General features: G+C 46.0%; 1 protein-coding gene across 14 annotated transcripts in view; it reads right to left on the reverse strand.

Annotated features, from left to right (window-relative positions):
* Positions 1–19,451, reverse strand: part of DAPK2 (death associated protein kinase 2) — a 118,641-nt gene that overhangs the window by 65,735 nt on the left and 33,455 nt on the right. The window contains exon 1 of one of the 14 annotated variants that reach the window (XM_036244577.1): positions 10,758–10,945. The exons of the other annotated variants lie outside the window; for them this stretch is intronic. The gene's annotated coding sequence lies outside the window, so the exon portion shown is untranslated. Of the gene's footprint in view, positions 1–10,757; positions 10,946–19,451 lie in introns of those variants that run through there. 14 annotated transcript variants of the gene reach the window in all.

Below are 19,451 nucleotides of genomic sequence, written 5' to 3' on the forward strand. Positions count from 1 at the left end.
CACCCTCAGGGCTGCCACTCCTTCCTGGTTCCTCTCGCTCTGTTCTAAGTCATTACAGGATTTGGCTCTGCCTGCCCTGTTTCCTTCCAGCCTAATTGCAGGACGCAGGAAAGGTATGTGTCACATCCATCACAACTTATGTTTTCTGGGTTTACCCGGACTGTAATCTGGAATGGACCCCGGCTTTGAACATGACCTCTTCCCTCTAGAAGCCCACCCAGCAGGCCGCCCTCAAGAGCTGCCTCAGGGTGGCCTTGTCCTCGCCCACATGGTTCACATCGGAATCACAGGGGCAGAGGTCAATCAGCAGTACTCTGGGGGTCCAGGGGGCTCAGATCTGGGCAGGACCCCAGGGTAACCCCAGCCCAGGTCTGTTGCTAGCTGGTTCTAGGACTTTGAGTGAGTTTCACTTTTCTGTGCCTCTGTTTCTCATCAGTTAGATGGGATGACAACCGCCTCAGAGGCTGTGATGAGGATTAAATGCATCGACGCATGTACTGCCCAGAGAGCACCTGGACGTGATAAACACCCATCGGTATGGTTTTACTGTCAGCTCTCTGGGCTTCCGTTTCCTCACCTGTGACATGAAAATTATACGCTCAGGACCGTGGACAAATTTTAGAGAACTGTGAGAACACTCAGCACACATATCCTTAGAGCTGAGGATGTAATGAAGGGTGAATACTGGACTGAATATCAAGGCTCAGGGCAAGTGTTTTCACCCATGCTTGCCCTTTCCTGCCCCTCAGTAACCCAGAAAACCACCGCCACCCTCAGAGAAACAGGCCCACAGAGCAGTCATTGGCCCTCACACATTCCTGCCTTATCTGGAACTGGCAGGTCCCAGCTTTCCTTCCAGAGTGAGAAGCCAGGCTGTGTCTCAACACATCAGGGCCCAGGACAGCCAGGGGACAGACTGTCTCCTTGGGCCTCCTGCCACCACACCACTTCCTCCAGTGCAGGGACTCTGCAGGGTCTTCGGACAGAGGCTGGGTCTGGCTGGCAAGGCCTGGATATGCACAGAGGAAGGTCCCCAGATAAGCAGAGATTTCTGCCGAGGTCCCTGGGTCTCTGCCCACCCCCAGAGCAGACCCCCAGAGCAGACCAGGGGACTTGCCAAGAAGCCCGGCCAGGAGCGGCTGCGCTTGCCATGCCCATAACAACAGGTGCCCTCTGTGTGCAAACTCTACGTCCATCACAGCTCTTACCACCCCAGACTATTCTGACTGTCTGCTTGCCTGGGTCCCCCATCCGGGGTAGAAAACTCCCAAAAGGCAGGGTCGGCACTATCTTACTCACTGTTGAGCTTTTGGCATCTCCAAGTGCCCAGTGAGTGTGAGCTCAATACATGAATCCTGAGTGTAGGCACTTGGAACACAGAAATGGACAATAGGCAGTCTCTCATTCAGATAAGAACCACCAAGCATTTGAAGAGGTCACCATCGCAAATCTCTTTCCTAAACTAGATATTCCGTGTACCCCTCTTTGAGGACAGAGCTGTTTTGTAGACTTCTCTTTGCCCCCGGACACCTAAGCTCACAGGGTTCACAGCAGCGCTCACAGACCCAGCTCAGCGCAGGGACACTGCACGTGCACTCTGCCAGAGACCCCCAGTCCCTCTGCGTCCCGGGAGGCATTTCCCCATGGACCCCAATGGTGAGTCAGACACAAGGTCCCCTGGTCAAATCCCCCTTCCTCTCCAGCCAGGAATGATCTGAGCACGCTGGGGCTGGGGGTCAGGCAAGGTGTCAGACCCAAGTCTTTCCAGGCACTGCAGGGAGTGGGAGGGGCAGTCGAGCCCCCACAGCTGCCAACAGCTGCTTCTCACAGAATTATAACGTCAAACCGCAGGGGAGAGGAAGGATGCTTTTCACACTTGAAGAAACACTCAGAGCAGCTTGCCCAAGGTCACAGAGCAGCTTATAGCAGCCCGAGACCCCAGGATGGACAACATCTATTCTGTCTTGGATTTGGCAAGGATTTCCAACGTTTTTCTAGTAGTATAGCTCCTTTTCTTGGCGTTATTTACTTTTAACATTTTTAGCACAGTAATAGACATGAACATAAATAAAATGAAATTGCACAGAGGTCCTTTTAGTGGAATCAACAGCCCCCTGTCCTAGTTCTACTTGCCAGAGGCAGCCTCTTTTAAGCCTTATCGTACTGAAGAATGCTTGTTTCAAATAAATCTCACATGGAAGTTCTAATGTACAAAATATACAAAAGCACAGATGCTTTGTGGAAAGGGGAGAAATACAAGGCACATGTCTAATTACTACACACACACACACACACACACATACTACCTAAGTTGGTACCATAGGACTCAATGTGAAACACAGCTACAGCACACTCCCCTGACATCACAGCCTGTCACAGCCTCCTGCTTTTCCCGGGGCCTGCTGTAGAGGCAGAAGGAACCTTTCTCCCTTCTACCTCTACAACAGACACCTGCACCACGTGTACCTGGATTTTATCCCGCAGCCCCGCCCACACCCAGACTCTAGGTATCGCCATCTACAGCAGAAGAGACCTCTACAGAGCCTCAGGTTCCCCCAAGGCTTAGGCTCTGACTGGAGGGAGAGAAACAGGGAGGAACCCATGTATGGTATGTCACAACTCATGAAATACAAATAACTAGCAGCTAGTTGGATTGGCAGTCATGTATATGTTAATATGAATTAGTTGAATTAGACTGCTCCTACCAACTAGCAAAATCCAGCTATGCGGAAGAGAAAAAGGACATTTTGATGTAAGAGGAGAAGAAGAACTAATGCTGGAGGTGGGGAGAGCCGAGGTTCTCAGGGAGAAGAACAAGATGGGCCCCGCAGTGGCAGCCTTTGGGCTGCTGGCAGGCAGCGCCAGGGCACCCAGTGTCGGTAAACGGGGAACGGGATGACAGAGGTATCAGGGGAATGTAAAATGAAGGGATGGGAGCACCCTCTGACTGCTTACTCCTCAGTCCTTCCCTTATTGGGAACACTTAAGTCAACACTATTCAACCACCTCCGCCACTGGCAAAAGCAATTTTTTTAAGCTCGGGTCTGCACTGGATTCTGCTGCGTGTCCCCACTAATGCTGAAAGCAGGAACTTCGCAGCTCATCTGCTATCTCTAGATCATTGTTCAGCCGTGGGGAAATGCAGCTTGTCACCGAGAGAAGACAGTTGCCATACACGATGGTGCAATCTCCTTCCTTCCTCCTCCTTCCCCAGACACTCACAATGTACATGTTCTCCCTCTAGAAGTCGGAGCAAGTACACAGCCCAGGAAGACCACAGCCTCTTCCCACCAGATGGCGATGGGAAGGAAGTGGGGGCACTGAGTTGCAATCACAGCTCCCAACATAACCTTCCTGGAATTCTCCTTCTCTCCCGCCTGCTCTGCATTTCCTTTCCTGTCCCCACCACTGGACATAGCACCCCTGAGAACACTGTTCCACAAAGTGCGGTCCTTGGACCAACAGCCTTGACTTCACCTGGGAGCTTGTTAGAAAAGCGGAATCTCAGACCCCACCCCAGCACTTCTGCATCAGAATCTGCATGTTAACACGATGCCCAGGTGATTCAAGTACATATTGAAGTTTGAGAAGCCCTGTTTTAGAAAATATTATACAAAGCAAGCCCCCGATCCATTACTTAATGGAACCCTGGGTACCCAAAAAATTCACTCCAAATTTTCTTTGGTTCTGGCTCTTCTTGCTGAAAATCTGGATCTATAAGATTGTTTACATACCTTGGAAAAGGCAATACAACACAAATAAATGAGTGACTCCTTCTGTGAAAAATAAGTAACTCTCAAAGAGGAGCTTTATGATTTACCAGATGGGTTCACGTGAGATCTCTTATTTCATACTCATCAAATCCCTGGGAGGCCCCTGGGGACAGGTGTTACTGACTCCTATTACAGAGGAGAAGCCAAGGTCAATCAGCTTCCACATCTGGATCCACATCTGGTGGGGATGCTGCAGCTCAACACAGATTAAACACAGTGTTTGGAGAAAAGGATGCTATGGTTTGATTTTTTTTTTAATCCTCACCCGAGGACATTTTTCTATTTTTCTGTTCAGGTAGAGTGGGAGGGAGAGAGAGAGAGAGAAACATCGACGTGAAAGGGACCGAGTGTTGCCACCCGCACAACCCAACCAGGGCCAGGGACAAACTGCAACGGAGGTACATGCCCTTAGTGGGAACTGAACCCGGGTTTCTCTGGACTGCAGGCCAACACTCTAACCACTGAGCCAAACTGGCCAGGGCCTATGGTTTGATTTTTTAAGTGTTTATATTAAATGGAAATGTATCAGAAATTCTTTGTTTTATTTGGGCTTTTTTGTTGGGAAAACAAATCAGCTTTACCTGCCCTGGTAATGAACAATATCCTGTAGATGTGCTTTGATCCAAAAAAAATTTTTTAAATAACAGATCTTGAAAAGTCTTAAAGTTTCTTCTGTTTATTATTGTGTCTTTCACAGCACAGTCACTTGCAGATAATTATCAATAAACGTTTTAATTCATTGATAGATAACCAACTGGCAGATGTCTTTTCCGCTCTCACTGGGGAGACCTATAAACTGAGCCATTGGTATGAGAAACTGAGCTCCGACCCCTAAAAATATAAACTAGGTTCCTGATAGCTCTTGTTTTCTTTTAACCTGCCTCTTTCTCCTCAACAACAATCACTCATTATATTACAGTCATATTTTATTCTAATTGCAAAGACTTTTCACCATTTATAAAATAGCTAACATTTCTTTCCATACTCTAGACACCATTCTAAAATGTATTAACTCATAAAACAACAACAACAATTTGATTAAAAAATAGGCCAAGGGCCTGAAAAGACATTTCTCCAAAGAGGGCAAGCAGGTCCAACACACCATAAGAAGATGCTCAGCGTCACCGATCATCAGGAAAATGCAAATCAAAGCCACAATGAGCTGCCACCTCACACCTGTCAGAATGGCGATCATCAAAAAGAACAAATAACAGTGTTGGTAAGATAAAAGGGAACCTTTGTGCACAGTTGGGGAAATTACAAATTGGTGCAGCCACTATGGAAAACAGTTTGGAAGTTCCTCAAAAAATTAAAAATAGAATTACCATATGACCTAGCAATTCCACCTCTAGGTATCTATCTGAAGAAAACAAAAACACTAATTCAATCAAATGCAGATATAGATATAGATAATATACATATACACATAGATATACATATATACATATAGATAATAGAATTTGCTCAGCCATAAAAAAAGAATATCTTGCCATTTTTGCAACAACATGGATGGACCTAACGTCAGACAGAAGGATAAATGCCATGTAATTTCACTTACATGTGAATCTTAAAAAACAAAACAAATGCCCTGGCCAATTTGGCTCAGACATTGGAGCGGCAGCCCTAGGACCAAAGAGTCTTGGTTTTGACTCTGGTCAAGGGAACATACCTTGGTTGCGGTTCATCCCAGGCCCTGGTCGTGGTCGTGCGGGAGGCAGCCAATCAATGTGTCTCTCTCAAATTTATGTTTTTCTCTTTCTCTTTCTCTCTCTCTCCCTTACTCCCTTCCCCCTTCCTTCCTCCCTCCCTCCCACTCTATCTGAAGATAAATGGAAAAATATCCTCAGGTGAGGATTAAAAAAAAACAAAAAAAACAAACAAATAAACAAACAATACAAAACAGACACAGTCTTATAGACATGGAGAACAAATTGATATTTGCCAGAGGGTAAGAGGGTAGGGGGAAAGGCCAAAAAAGTGAAGGGGAATAAGAGGTACAAACTTCCAATTATAAAATAAATCACAGGGATGTAACGTCCAGCATAGGGAACATAGTCAACAATACCGTAATAACCTTGTATGATGACAGATGGGTACTAGACTTAGTGTGGTGATCATTTTGTTAGGTATATTAATGTTGAATAACTATGTTGTATACCTGAAACTAATATAATATTATATATATATAAATATATATATATATATTTTTTTTTATCCTCACCCGAGGATATTTTTCCATTTTTGTACAGATAGAGTGGGAGGGAGAGAGAGGAAGGGAGAGGGAGAGAGAGAGAGAAACATCGACGTGAAGGGACACATCGAGTGGCTGCCACCCGCACAACCAACCAGGGCCGGGGACAAACTGCAACCGAAGCATGCGCCCTTAGCGGGAACCGAACCCGGGTCTCTCCGGACCACAGGCCGACGCTCTAACCGCTGAGCCAAACTGGCCAGGGCTATAATATTATATATTAACTATATTATATTTTTCTTTTTTTTTTAATCCTTACCTGAGGATATTTTTCTATTTATCTTCAGATAGAGTGAGAGGGAGGGAGAGAGAGAAACATCAATGTGAGAGGGACACATCAACTGGTTGCCTCCCACACAACCCTGACCAGGGCTGGGGACAAACCACAACCAAGGCACATGCCCTTGACCAGAACTGAACCTGTTACTTATTGTTCCATGGGCCGATGCTCTAACCACTGAGAAAAATGGCCAGGTCTATTCTATTTTTTTAAAAGATTGTGGGCAATAAAAAAGAAAACGAATAAAATAAAATGTATTAATTTACTGAGTCCTCTTAACAACCCTATAAGGGAGGTATCATTATTACCCTCTATTTATACCTGAGGCTACTGAAGAGAAGTAATTCTCCAGTTACACAGCTAAGAAGGGGCAAAGCTGGGATTTGAACCCACAGGGAATGGCTCCAGAGCCTTACTCTTAACCATGATGATCTCATCAAGACTAGTGGGAAACTGAGTCAGAAGTCTAGAGAGAGATGATGAGATAGACGGACAGGATCTGTTCACTTTGAAAGCCAAGAAGAGTCAAGTCTGATCTATCCTGAACATCACCAGAGTTTGCTGGGAACTTGGCCATAAGAGAGAAATCAACCTGAGTTTCTACTTATTATTTGTTTCATCCAAAGAAAGGTCTCCAGCTGGGCCCTGAAGGTTCCTTTCTACCTCAATCACAGACGACTGTAGACTTTTAGGATAGATCTGAACAGGCAGAGTCCTCATCCTGGTCCCCTAGAGTCACTCATCTACTGCTGAGATGTGTGACCCCAGGGGTCAGATGACCTAAATTCTGGTGCCAGCTCCCTCAAAACAACCAGTATGCTTCAGATAAGTCATAAACTCTCTCAGCCTCCATTTCCTCTTCTGTAAAATGAAGGTGATCCCTGCCTGTGTGAGGCTGCCATGAGGCCCAAACACGATGGTGGAAGTGAACACACTCTGTGAACTGCAAAAGGCCACACAAACTCATGAAACGACACGCATAAGTCTCACACAGACGCAGTTGGCACTATTTGGCAAGAATCAGGGTGCCTTTGCCCCACAATAAACCTACTGCCTACCATCTCATCTCTAAAGCACCGTTTCTTAGAGTTCTGGGTCTCTGTAACAGAGAATTGTCTAGTTAGTGCCAAGTGATCACGCTGGCCCCTGGGCACCCTGGACCCCTGCCTGTACAGAGGGCCCCTGCTGGTGGACCACCTCAGCCCGCGGAGATGTGGACCACGTGGGCACTGGGGACAGATGAGGGGCTCAAGTGAGCAGCTGCCCCCTTGTCCCAGCTCCGAGGGGTGGGATGAGCAAGTAGACTGAGCATAGATATTTCCATCATGATGAGAAATTGAGAACCTTGAAACTTGACCCATGATGGTCTACCTGAGAAATGCTGATTTAGTTTTGTTTTTTCTAAATCCTCACCTGAGCCCTGGCCAATTTGGTTCAATGGTTAGAGTGTCAGCCTGCGGTCCAGAGAGACCCAGGTTCGGTTCCCGCTAAGGGCATGTACCTCGGTTGCAGTTTGTCCCCGGCCCTGGTTGGGTCATGCAGGAGGCAGCCACTCGATGTGTCCCTTTCACATCGATGTTTCTCTCTCTCTCTCCCCCCTCCCACTCTATCTGAACAAAAAATGGAAAAATGTCCTCGGTTGAGGATTAAAATAAATTAAAAAACAAAAAACAAAAAAACTAAATCTTCACCTGAGGATATTTTTCCATTGGTTTTTAGACAGAGTGGAAGGGAGGGGGAGAGAGAGAGAGAGAGAAACATCAATGTGAGAGAGACACACATCAACTGGTTGCCTCCCACACAACCCTGACCAGTGCCAAGATTGAACCCGAAACCCAGGTCTATGCCCTTGCCAGGAATCAAATCCATGACCCTTAAGTCTGTGGGCCGATGCTCTAACGGCTGAGCCAAACCAGCCAGGGCCTGATTTATTTTTTTAACCTCCTCCCAAACTTTTCTAACTGATTAAAAATACTAAAAACTGAGAAGAAGAAAAAAAAGTCATCCTCTCCGGGCCTTAGTTTCCTCAGTGTAAATGAGGTAACTGGAGTAGTAGATCCATAGCCTTCAAACTTCTAAAATTATTCCAAAATAAAAGTGCATTAATAAGACTAAGCTGGAGCCCTGGCCAGTTTGGCTTAGTGGTTAGATCATCAGCTTGTGGACCAAAGGCTCTCGGGTTCAATTCCTGGCCAAGGGCACATACCTGGGTTGCAGGTTTAATCCCCAGCCCCGGTTAGGGTGATTGCAGGAGGCAACGTCTCACATTGATGTTTCTCTCTCTCTGTCTCTCCCTCCCTCCCTTTCACTCTATCTAAATATCAATGGAAAAATATCCTTGTGTGAGGATTAACACCAATAAAAGATTTTAAAAGTAATAATAATAATAAATAAAAACTGAGGTTGATAATAGTATCTTCCTTATAGAACTTTATGAGGATTACACGAACTGATCAAAGGGACTAAAGACAGCATCTAATCACACTAGTCACATGAGTCTCTATAGATATTACTATTATTACTACTACTTTGTGCCAACCCAGAAAATAGTCCTATTATATGTTATAATGCATTGAAGTTCATTTGGTTTATAAATATTTCAATAATTCCTGTAACACCAAGACTGAGAGAAATGTCCATACAATACGGTTTTTGAATCAACCTAGGATCAAGCAGTTCCATAAAAATTTTTGTCAAATCTCATTAAAAACAATTTTTTTAACTTCAGCAATGATCAACTCATAAACATCTTATTTCATCTACATTCCTATCTACTCCCCCCTCCACTGGGTTATCTTGAAGCAAATAATCTGTAATATTTCAATATGTATGTCTATAAGGTAAGAACCCTATCATGCTTTTAAAAACAACAATAGTTCTTTAATATCATCAATATTCAGTTGGTGCTAATATTTCCTCTATTGTGTCACAAAGGTTTTTTGCAGTTTATTTTGCCAAATCTCCAAATAAAGTTCATACATTGCATAGGTCTCTTTTAATGTCTAGGTTTTGCTCCCTTCTCCTCCTCTTTCTTCTCCTCCTCTCTCTGCCTGCCTCTCTTTCATTCTCTCTCTCTCTCTCTCTCTCTCTCTCTCTCTCTCTCTCTCACACACACACACACACACACACACACACACACACACACACTTCATTTACTGAATATACTTTTGATCTGCAAAGTTTCCCATGGTCTGGATTTTGCCGACAGCACCCCCATAGTGTTGTTTAACATGTCGCTTGTCCTCTATAAATTGGTAGTTGGATGTAGAGGCTGGATCAGCTTCAGGTTTGTTTGTGGCAAAACTCCATAGGTGGTGCTGCGTGCTTCCATCAGGAGTACATGCAGTCTGACTGTCTCTCTCTTTGTGATAATAGCAGCTTTGACAATCAATGCTTAGAACCATTCATTCAATAGGGGGGTTCATTTTCTAGAAAGTCATCATCATCATCATCCATGCCTTGCCTCATACAGATACCTTTGCCTGGATGTAAAAGCTCTGTTTAGACCAGTAGAGTGTTGAAGATTTTGTTGTTGTTAATCTTCACCCAAGGATATTTTGGCATTGACTTTTTTTTTTTTTTTTTTTTTTTTAGATAGAGTGGAAGGGAGAGAGGGAGAGAGAGAGAGCAAGAGAGAGAAACATCAGTATGAGAGAGACACATCCATTGGTTGCCTACCACACAACCCCGACCAAGGCCGCGGATCGGCCCTGCAATTCAGGTATGTGCCCTTGGCTGGAAATTGAAACCACGACCCTTCAGTCCTCAGGCCCATGCTCTAACCACTGCACCAAACTGGCCAGGGCAAGTGTTGAGGATTTTGAACTCCTTAGTGGGATGCGGACTTTCGAAGCTGTTAGTGCCCCCACAGCATGGGGTGGAGGTGGGGGTCTCTGTAGAACCTCCGCAGAATCTGCTGGCTGGTTAGGTGTGTCATCCCCTCAGCTCTTGTCACCACGATCACATGGGCTTTCTCACAGGCTCTGGGGCACACACACAACAGCAATGAGCATGTGCAGAACCACCTCCTGAGTCAGCCAGAGATACAACCCAAGGACCCTATAACCCCGAGAGCCGCACCTGCCCTTTCAGTAGCCACCGGTTGTTCTTTGACCTCACAGTCTTGGCTTCGGGGCCAAAATCAGTGATGACTGCTCTCTCTTTCCTTTGAAACATTAATTCCTTTAACCCCTGTAGTTCTTTTCAGATGAGGATTTTCATGAGCTTTCAAAATACTCTTACCAAATCCTCCTAGTGCTTAAGCGAGTAAGGAAGGTGACTAGCAGAGGGTACCACTCACCAGGCAGAGAAACAGAGCCCACACTTGGCTGGTCTACCTGCTGTCCTGCTCTGGCCTAAGGCCTGCACTTATAGGTGCAAGATCTTGCCTTTAAGGAGACAAAGTCATGTCTTCTAAGTAAGTCCAATACCCACCCCCATGGAATCTTCCTACCTGTGGTGTTGGGGAAACCAGGAGGCTCTCGGCAGGAGGGTATCCACTCAGCTTAGGCAAATCATCCTGCCTAGATTTTCCCAAATAGCAGTGATTTCAAACATTGCGTTTCAAACACTGGATTCCACTCTCAGGCTCTCTCTGGGTGTGAGGCCATGTGTTTTGCTCAAGGTTTTAGTAGATACAGTCACCACAGAAACTGAAAACAAGAGCAGAAACAGAATCCTCCTTGGACCTAAATCCTAGCCTCTAGAACCAGATACAGTTCAGGAAAGACATTCAGGTACTGAAGAAGATATGGAAAGGATGCCCGAAACAACCCAGGAGGTGGGAGGTCAGCCACGTGCCCTCCCCAGATGGGAACAAACTTGTACCAATCTGCCCAGAGTCCCTCAAGCTTGAGGCCAATAACAAACACGAGAGACAGATGGCCAAGGTGGAAATGGGAAGGAAAAATAAACAAGAAACTCTGTTGCTCACAATGGAGGGGAAGTGAAGACAAGGACTGGATCCAGGAATAGAACCAGATCCAGCCCACATAAATCTCGACCACATGGGCAAAACTAGCCTGCCTCGCATCGTCCTGGCACCCCATCATTCCCATGAAAGCCCCAGGACCAACCCCAGCCCACCACCCTGGCCCACCCAGCTTCCCCAGGCAGCCTGCCCCTCTGCTGCCATAGCAGCACCAGCCACTAAGGCCTGTACCCCCTGAACAGTGACTATGTAGCTTTTGCCAGTTTACCAAAAACAGGCCAGAGTCAGAAAATCTGTCTTTGCAGTCCGAGCCACAGGCTTCCAAGCTGACTGGTCAGGGATCAGAGGGCATCAAAACATCTCTTCATGTTATGTCACGGTCTATATAATATGTTAGCCCCTGCCACCCCCAGCTAAGGACATGGAGTCCTAGCACCTATACCAGCACTCTTTTTTTTAAATATGTTTTTATTGATTTTTTTTAGAGAGAGAGGGGAAGGGAGAGAGAGATAGAAACATCAATGTGAGAGAGAAACATGGATCAGCTGCCTCCTGCACACCCCCCACTGGAAATTGAGCCCACAACCCGGGCAGGTGCCCTGACTGGGAATCGAACCGGGACTTCTCAGTCTATGGGACAATGCTCAATCCACTGAGCCACATTAGCCAGGCTACACCAGAGCTCTCAAGAGACTCTGCTAACTCCCCCTGGCAGGGCAGAACCAACAAAGGCCGGTTGTCTGAGAGCCCCCAGCACACAGTACAACTTGGAAAGCCTCATGAAACCATGCAAATTCTCACCAACACCCTCACTTTACAAGTGGGGAAACTGAGGCCTAGCAAAGGGAATGGACTCGTCCAAGTTCCCTATTCTCCCAAGCAGTGACAAGTTCAGGACCAGACCGGTCTCCTCTCCGCCCCGCCTCATGTTTCAGACAGCTCAGACTTGGCGCCTGCAAGGGGAAGGCCCAGCAGCTGGGAGAGGGACAGCCAAGTCCGGATTACATCAATCTTGTAGGCTGCCAAGAGCAAAGTGGAGACTACTCCTCCCTCCCGCCCACAGGTAGCCGGCTCCAGGAAGCCGCTGAGATGCAGGGAGGCTAACCCCACCAGCTACAGGGACAGGGAAAGCTGAAAGACAGTGGCGGGCCCGTCCTCGCTTCATCACGCTCACCACCAATCAACTCTTTCTCACATACCCCCAAAATGAAGGGACAGTATAAGATCCCCTCAGCCTGTAATCTGGACCCCTAGTTTCAGTGCCCTCAAATCTTCACTCCACTCTCCTATCATGCCGCCCTGTCCTCTGCTCACACTGCCCAAGATGTCCACCTCTCCTCACTCAGCGAGAGCTGTCCATCCTCGAAGGGCCAGTTGGAAATCCCCCTCCTCCAGGAAGGCTTCTATGTCCCCCAACGCCTCTCCTCTGACCTTCCAGTCCCGGGGAAAGTTAGCAATGGGAAGGAAGGTCTCCTACAGTTACCTAATTTCTGCAATTTAATTGTTCCTGGAAAATGGACAAAGAGTCCTACTTTTTGGCGTATCAAACAGCTTGGGGTATACAACACTGTTTGATAGATGCCATTTAGCATTATGTATCAAGAACCATACAACCCAAATGTCCATTAACTGATGCATAGATAAATAAAATGTGCTACAGATATACAATGGAATATTATTTGTCAATTATAAGGAATGAAACAGTGATACATGCTACAATGTGGATGAGCCTTGAAAACATTATGCTAAGTGAAAGAAGCCAGTCATAAAACACCATATATTGTATGATTCCAGTTATATAAAATGACAAGTATTGGCAAATACATGGAGACAAAAGTAGATTCATGGTTACCTAGACCGAGAGAGACTGGGAGAAATGAGGAGCGACCGTTAATGGGTATAGAGTTTTTTTCTACGGGGGGATGAAATGTTCTAAAATTGATTGCAGTGATGACACACGCTCTGAATATAATAAAGGCCACTGAATTATACACTATAAATGGGTGAATGGTAGGTATGTGAATTATATCTCAAAGAGATTTTTAAAAAAGGAAGAATTTTGCCCTGGCTGGTGTTGCTAAGTGGTTAGAGCATTGACCCAAGCACCCAAGGGTCAGGGGTTTGATTCCTGGTCAAGGGCACATACCTAGGTTGCAGGTTCAATCCCTGGCCCTGGTCAGGGTAATGCAGGAGGCAACCAATCAATGTGTCTCTCTCACATCAATGTTTTTCTCTCTCTTTTCCTCCCTCTCTTCTACTCTCTCTAAAAACCAATGGAAAAAATGTCCTTGGGTGAGGATTAACAACAACAAAAAAGAACCATAAAATGCTTACTCATGTTCTTTTCCTGGATGTCAACCGTGCCTAAATGTATAGGTCCTTTATGAAACACTTGTACACATATTGGCCCTGGGTCATCTCTCAGCACCCTGTGCAGTCAATATTATCACCATTTTACAGACCAGAAACTCAAGGCTCAGAGAGTTAAGGTAACACAGCTAACTAGCCACAGATCTGGAACTTAAAACCAGATGACCTGAGTCCGAGGACAGGGTTCTTTGGAAATGTGGCCTATGGAGAGAAAAGACAAGAACACAGCTCCGTGGACAACGACAAGCTGGAAACAAATTAAACATCCTTCATGAAGGAACTGCGGTGGCAGTTAGTTGCTCCAGGTGCAGTGGGAGATTACACAAACGTTACAATGATAAATAGCTCCGTGTATTATAAGATAATGTTAAGTGAACATGCGCAAATGCTAGATACAGCTTGATTACATTTTTTGTTTTGTTTTAAACATACGCATGTGGCCAAAAATAGTAGAGAATACAGTTGCAAAAATGTGCTAGGATGATGAGTGAACTCTTTCCTTTCAAAATTTCCTGTGTTGTTTTAACAGGAGGGAGGGAGAGAAAGAAAATAAACACTTGAATGGACACCCCCAACCAGCACAACAGAGCACGTCATTATCCAATCAGGATGAACTCAAGGGGGGTGGGGGTCACACAACACAGGCCACTGGACTTCAGAGTCACCACGGGCCTTAGTCAAGGGGAGGAAAGGGCAGGCCCCTTTTTTTCAGTCTGCAAACATAAGACCTCCTCTTTGTCAAAAGGAGCACAAGAAAGTCAGCCAGAATTTATTTAATCCCTTCTGATCTTTCCTTTGAAATGTTGTGTCCTGGACACGAGGTCCTCCACTGTTTTCACCTCTGGTGCACACCTCCACCATGGCATTTTGCACATTTTACTGACATTTTCTCTCTTCGTATATGTTCCTCTTCCTCACTAGACTGCGAGGTTCTCCGCAGGGCCCATAATCACCCATCCTTGTACCCTCAGGCAACTAATACAGTGTCAGACACACAGTAGGTCTGCAGTGCATGTTTTCTGACTGGAATTTACTCTCTTCATACCTGCCACACTCTTGAGCTAGACTTTTATGGATAAATAATACACTTAGCACCTCCTGATCGGCATTCCTGCCCGCGGTCCTCCACCCACCCTCGGGTTTACGCCACACATCCCCAAGTCCATCTTCCTGAAACACTGATGTCATCACATTCTCCTCTGCTCAAGACCTGTTTTCCCTTTCCCATCAAGCCTGAGTGCCTTGGCCAGGCCCCAGGGCCCTTTCATCACCTGGCCCCATTCTGCTTGCTCAATTGTACCCTGTCTTCCCGGCAGGCACAACCCAGCACATTCATTCCCACCTCTGGGCTTCTATTCACCCTGTCTGCCTGTCCTGAGATACCTTCTGCCTACTCAAATCCTACCTCTGCTTAGGTTCAAGTCCCAACTCCTCCTGACCATGCCAACCCCCAGGGATCCCCACCTCCAAATGTGTCAGCTTCCAAAGTTGAGTACACTTACTTACTTATCTTTTTGTACACTTTTTTTTCCTGTCATTGTCTTTTCCCCACCCCAAAACCAGATTAATTTTCTTAAGGGCAGGGCAATGTCTTACACCTCATCACTGTGACCCACCACACCCCTGTCAGACAGGCACATCGGAGCAGCTCGAGACTTACTGGTGGTTAGGACTGAAAATCTGAAACACTGCCATGGTCCATAATGACAAAAGTGTTTTCCAGATGGTACAGAGGCTTCTTCTGGGCAGCTGGCACAGTTGGGACATTGATAGGAGGGTTTGTAAAAGGGTCTTCGACATTTAAATCTGTGCCACTGAAACTTAAGCTGAGTTCTCTCTAGCACCTGAGGGCATAAACCAGTGCTTCTCACAGTGTGATCCCCAAACCAGTAGCATCAGCATCACTCAGGAGCTTGTTAGAGATGCTAAATCAGAAACTCTGGGGGTGGAATCCAGCACCTATGGTTTAACAAGCCCTTTAGGTGATTCCAATGTCCACAACATCTGTGAACTACTAGCGTGAACACACAAGAGGACTATCCTCAGACACCAGAAAGAACACTTCCTTCCACCTCTGAAGACGCTGTGGACATAATGTTTAACTCAGGTCTTCCTGTTTACTATTACAACTGCTGCTATAACCATTAATACTGACTCTGGAGTTAGAAAAATTGGCAGAGGATACTAAGCAGTTGATAACTATCAATATTACTAGTCATAGTAGTATTGTTATTACTACTAGAACTACTACTATTACCAGAGAAGGACCTGAGTAGTAGTACTAGTTGTAGTAGCAGTACTAACAACGGTTATCGACTGTTTAGTACTCTCTGCCAATTTTCCTAACTACAGTTTCCAGAAGAAAGAGATTGAGTGGAAAATAAAATCTATGCAGCGTGAAGTACAGGCATTACTGGCCCTTTCAACATTTGCCTCTCAGTCTAAACCAGTGATTTCGCATCACTCCCTGACCCCAGAGGAGGACCAGAGGCAAGGCTCCCTCTGCTGCAAGGCCCCCTCTGCCTTCTCAATCATCTTGACTTTCCATTTGCATTTGACGTGTTCTAAGCCTCTACAGGTGATTTGCATACCTGCCCCCACCTTTGAAAACACTGGCTGGACCTGCTGGCATCTCCAGTTTTATCTGGTCCACGCTTCACATCCCTTCATTCTTCACTCTGCGGATCACTGGTGGGGTGTGTTTGGGTGCAGAACAGCAGCCCAGCTTCCCACAGCCTTGCTTTTTCAAAAAATAGTTTTTTTCTTTTATTGATTTTAGAGAGAGAGGAAGGGAGAGGGAGATAGAAACATTGATGAGAGAGAACATCGACTGGCTGCCTCCTGCACGTCCCCCATGGGGGATCAGGCCCACAATCTGGGCATGTGCCCTGACCGGGAATTGAACCAGTGACCTCTTGGTGCATGGGTCGACGCTCAACCACACCAGCTGGGCGCGTAACCTTATTTATAAACTTGTCCTGACCCCATCAGAAGAGGGTTCAAGGGTTGGCCTGCAGTCCTGGGGGAGAATCTTCAGGGCACAGCATTGCCATGCAGAGGTGGCTGACTCATGCTGTAGTCTCCAGGTCTTGGGGACACAGGCAGAAGGCAGACCCGGGCTACATGGCAGAGGGCGCCTGACCTGGGCCCTCTCATCAGCAAGTGGTCAGGGCAGAGGAACAGATGCAGTCATTCACAAAAGGGCCCTTGGGATAAATGAGGCAGGCTGGAGTGGAGGGTACACAGGAGACCTGGCTCTAATTGTCACTTTGAACCCTCAGCTGCATGACAGTGGGCACCTGGTCACCTCCCGTCTGTGAGCCTCCTATTCCCTTCTTGTAGAGTTAGAAAGTGAAGATGATCTCAAAAATCCCTGCCCCAAACATCTGAGTGCTTAAGAGAAAGACAATGTCCCAGCCTATGGACACTACGTCAGCACCATGGACGGCGGAAATGTTCTCTAAGTGCACTGTCCACAGCCGCCGCTAACTAGCCAGGAGGCCACTGAGCACTTAAAATGCAGCTACTATGGCTGAGGAACTTACTTGTAATTTTATTCAGTTTTAATTACATTCAAAGTTATTTTTTAATCCTCACCCTAGGGTATTTTTCCATTTATCTTTAGATAGAGTAAGAACCAGGAAGAGAGGGAGAGAGAGACAGAGAGAGAGAGAGAGAGAGAGAGAGAGAGAGAGAGAGAGAAACATTGATGTGAGAAGAACACTTTGACTGGTTGCCTCCTGCAGGACCCTGACCAGGGCCGGGGACGAACTGCCACTGAGGTACGCGCTTTTAAATGGAATCAAACCCGTGAGTCATAGATCTGCGGGCTGACCACTGAGCACCAGCCAGAGCAATTATATTTAAATTTAAATTGTCACACGTAGCTAGTGGCTACTGCATTGCACAGAGCAGCTCTAAATAAATTTATGAAATGCAAGTCCTTTAGAACCCTATCTCCACACAGTAAGTGAAAAGAAAAAAACGAATTTATCTTCATGTTTTAAAGCACTTTAATTTAAATGGCAGAAACTCAGAGCAACTCTTCAAGAGGTCCCAGGAAGCAATGCCCTCTTCTTGGGTCCTCATCCCAGCCTCGCCACCAGCCAGCTTCGTGGAGAGCTAGGAGTCCCTTCACCAACCTTAGTCAGTAACCTTACTCTCTGGGGCCCCATTCCTTCTGTAAGTGCAAACCAGACACTTTGACTTCCCACACAGTTATGAAGACACAGCAAAGCTGTACCCTGTGAACCTTAAAAGTGGCAGCAAACACATATTACTGTCCCCACCCATCACTGCTGTAGTGACCTTCCTGAAGCCTCCGTAGATGGCCCTTTAACCCTGGGAGGCTGTGGAGAGGGTGATCATAATACGGCCTGGGGCCAGAGGAGGGGAGAACGTTTCAGGCAGCCACTGGTTTATCAAACACTCAATAAAATATTCTACATGGCTCAGATGCACTAAAAAAATGTGCATCATCGCCCTGGCCGGTTTGGCTCAGCGGTTAGAGCGTCGGCCTGCGGTCCTGAGAGACCCGGGTTCGGTTCCCGCTAAGGGCGCGTACCTCGGTTGCAGTTTGTCCCCGGCCCTGGTCGGTTGTGCGGGTGGCAACCACTCGATGTGTTTCTTTCACGTCGATGTTTCTCTCTCTCTCTCTGTTCCTCTCTCTCCCTCCCACTCTACCTGAACAAAAAATGGAAAAATGTCCTCGGGTGAGGATAAAAAAAAAAAGAAAAAAAAAAAAAATGTGCATCATCAATCTGCCAACAATTTTACTCTCCAGAATTGACCTGACAATTCTGGTAGGAGCGGTGCACAAAAGTTGGTCTTATTCACTGTAGAATCCTCAGTGCCTAGAACCATACTTGGCAGCCAGAAGGTGAGTAAATGTATGTACAAGGATGCTCATTATGGTAAGAACCTAATTATCTATCAACAAGGGCACTGGTTAAGTTCATTATGGTCCATCTATTTAAAAAATCAAATTGCAGAACAACATTCTGAACCCATCTTACATGTATAGTACAATTCCATCTACAGTTTTTAAAACAGCATTTGCATATATGGTTGTACATGCATAGACAATTTCTGGAATGATACACAGAAACTTAACTATGGTCACTTCTGAGGACTGGGCCTGGAGAGGTTCAGGAGAACAGGGAAGGAAACTTTTAAATGCACTATTTGTTTTTTGTTTGGTTTGGTTTTTTTTTTTAATTAACTAGTTTTCTTTTTCAACTATAAGAGTTAAACATGATCATGTTAAAAATTCAATCTGGAACATCACATGGCCAATAACTATATTTATGAAGGGAATGACAGAAAAATGTTTACATTGTAATGTAATTGGGGGAAATGGGATATAAAGAGTATCTTTGGTGTGATCATAATGTCAAACAGACAAAAAAGAACAGCGGCAAAGCAAAACCATGACATAGCCCCTAACAGCCTGGTCCCTCTAAGGAGGCCTGTGGACCTCCTACGATCCCCACCTAGACAATCCACAAGGTGGCAACCACATCCTTAAGGACTCAACTCATTCCACAGCCAAAGTGCAGGAAGCAGTCATCGTAACATTGCAAATGTCCTGTAAAGTGAGACGTTATTCCCTCACCCTGAAGGGATTCAGAGATGACTCGAGTAAGCCTGCCTAAGTCTTCCTAAAGGCTGGCATCTTGTTCTTCATCACAGAGATTTTAGGCAGGGAGCCAAAGTCAGAAGACATTAGGTGAATCTGTGCAATCTTCAAAGGCCAGTAACTAACAGCTCGAACAACAATGGGTGCCTTTAAGACTTGGTAATTGGGCAGGAAAGTGAAATTGGGCCAGAGGCTTCCAAGCAGCTGAG

Source organism: Molossus molossus, unplaced genomic scaffold, assembly GCF_014108415.1.
Source record: "Molossus molossus isolate mMolMol1 unplaced genomic scaffold, mMolMol1.p scaffold_m16_p_1, whole genome shotgun sequence".
Classification (NCBI taxonomy): Eukaryota; Metazoa; Chordata; class Mammalia; order Chiroptera; family Molossidae; genus Molossus; species Molossus molossus.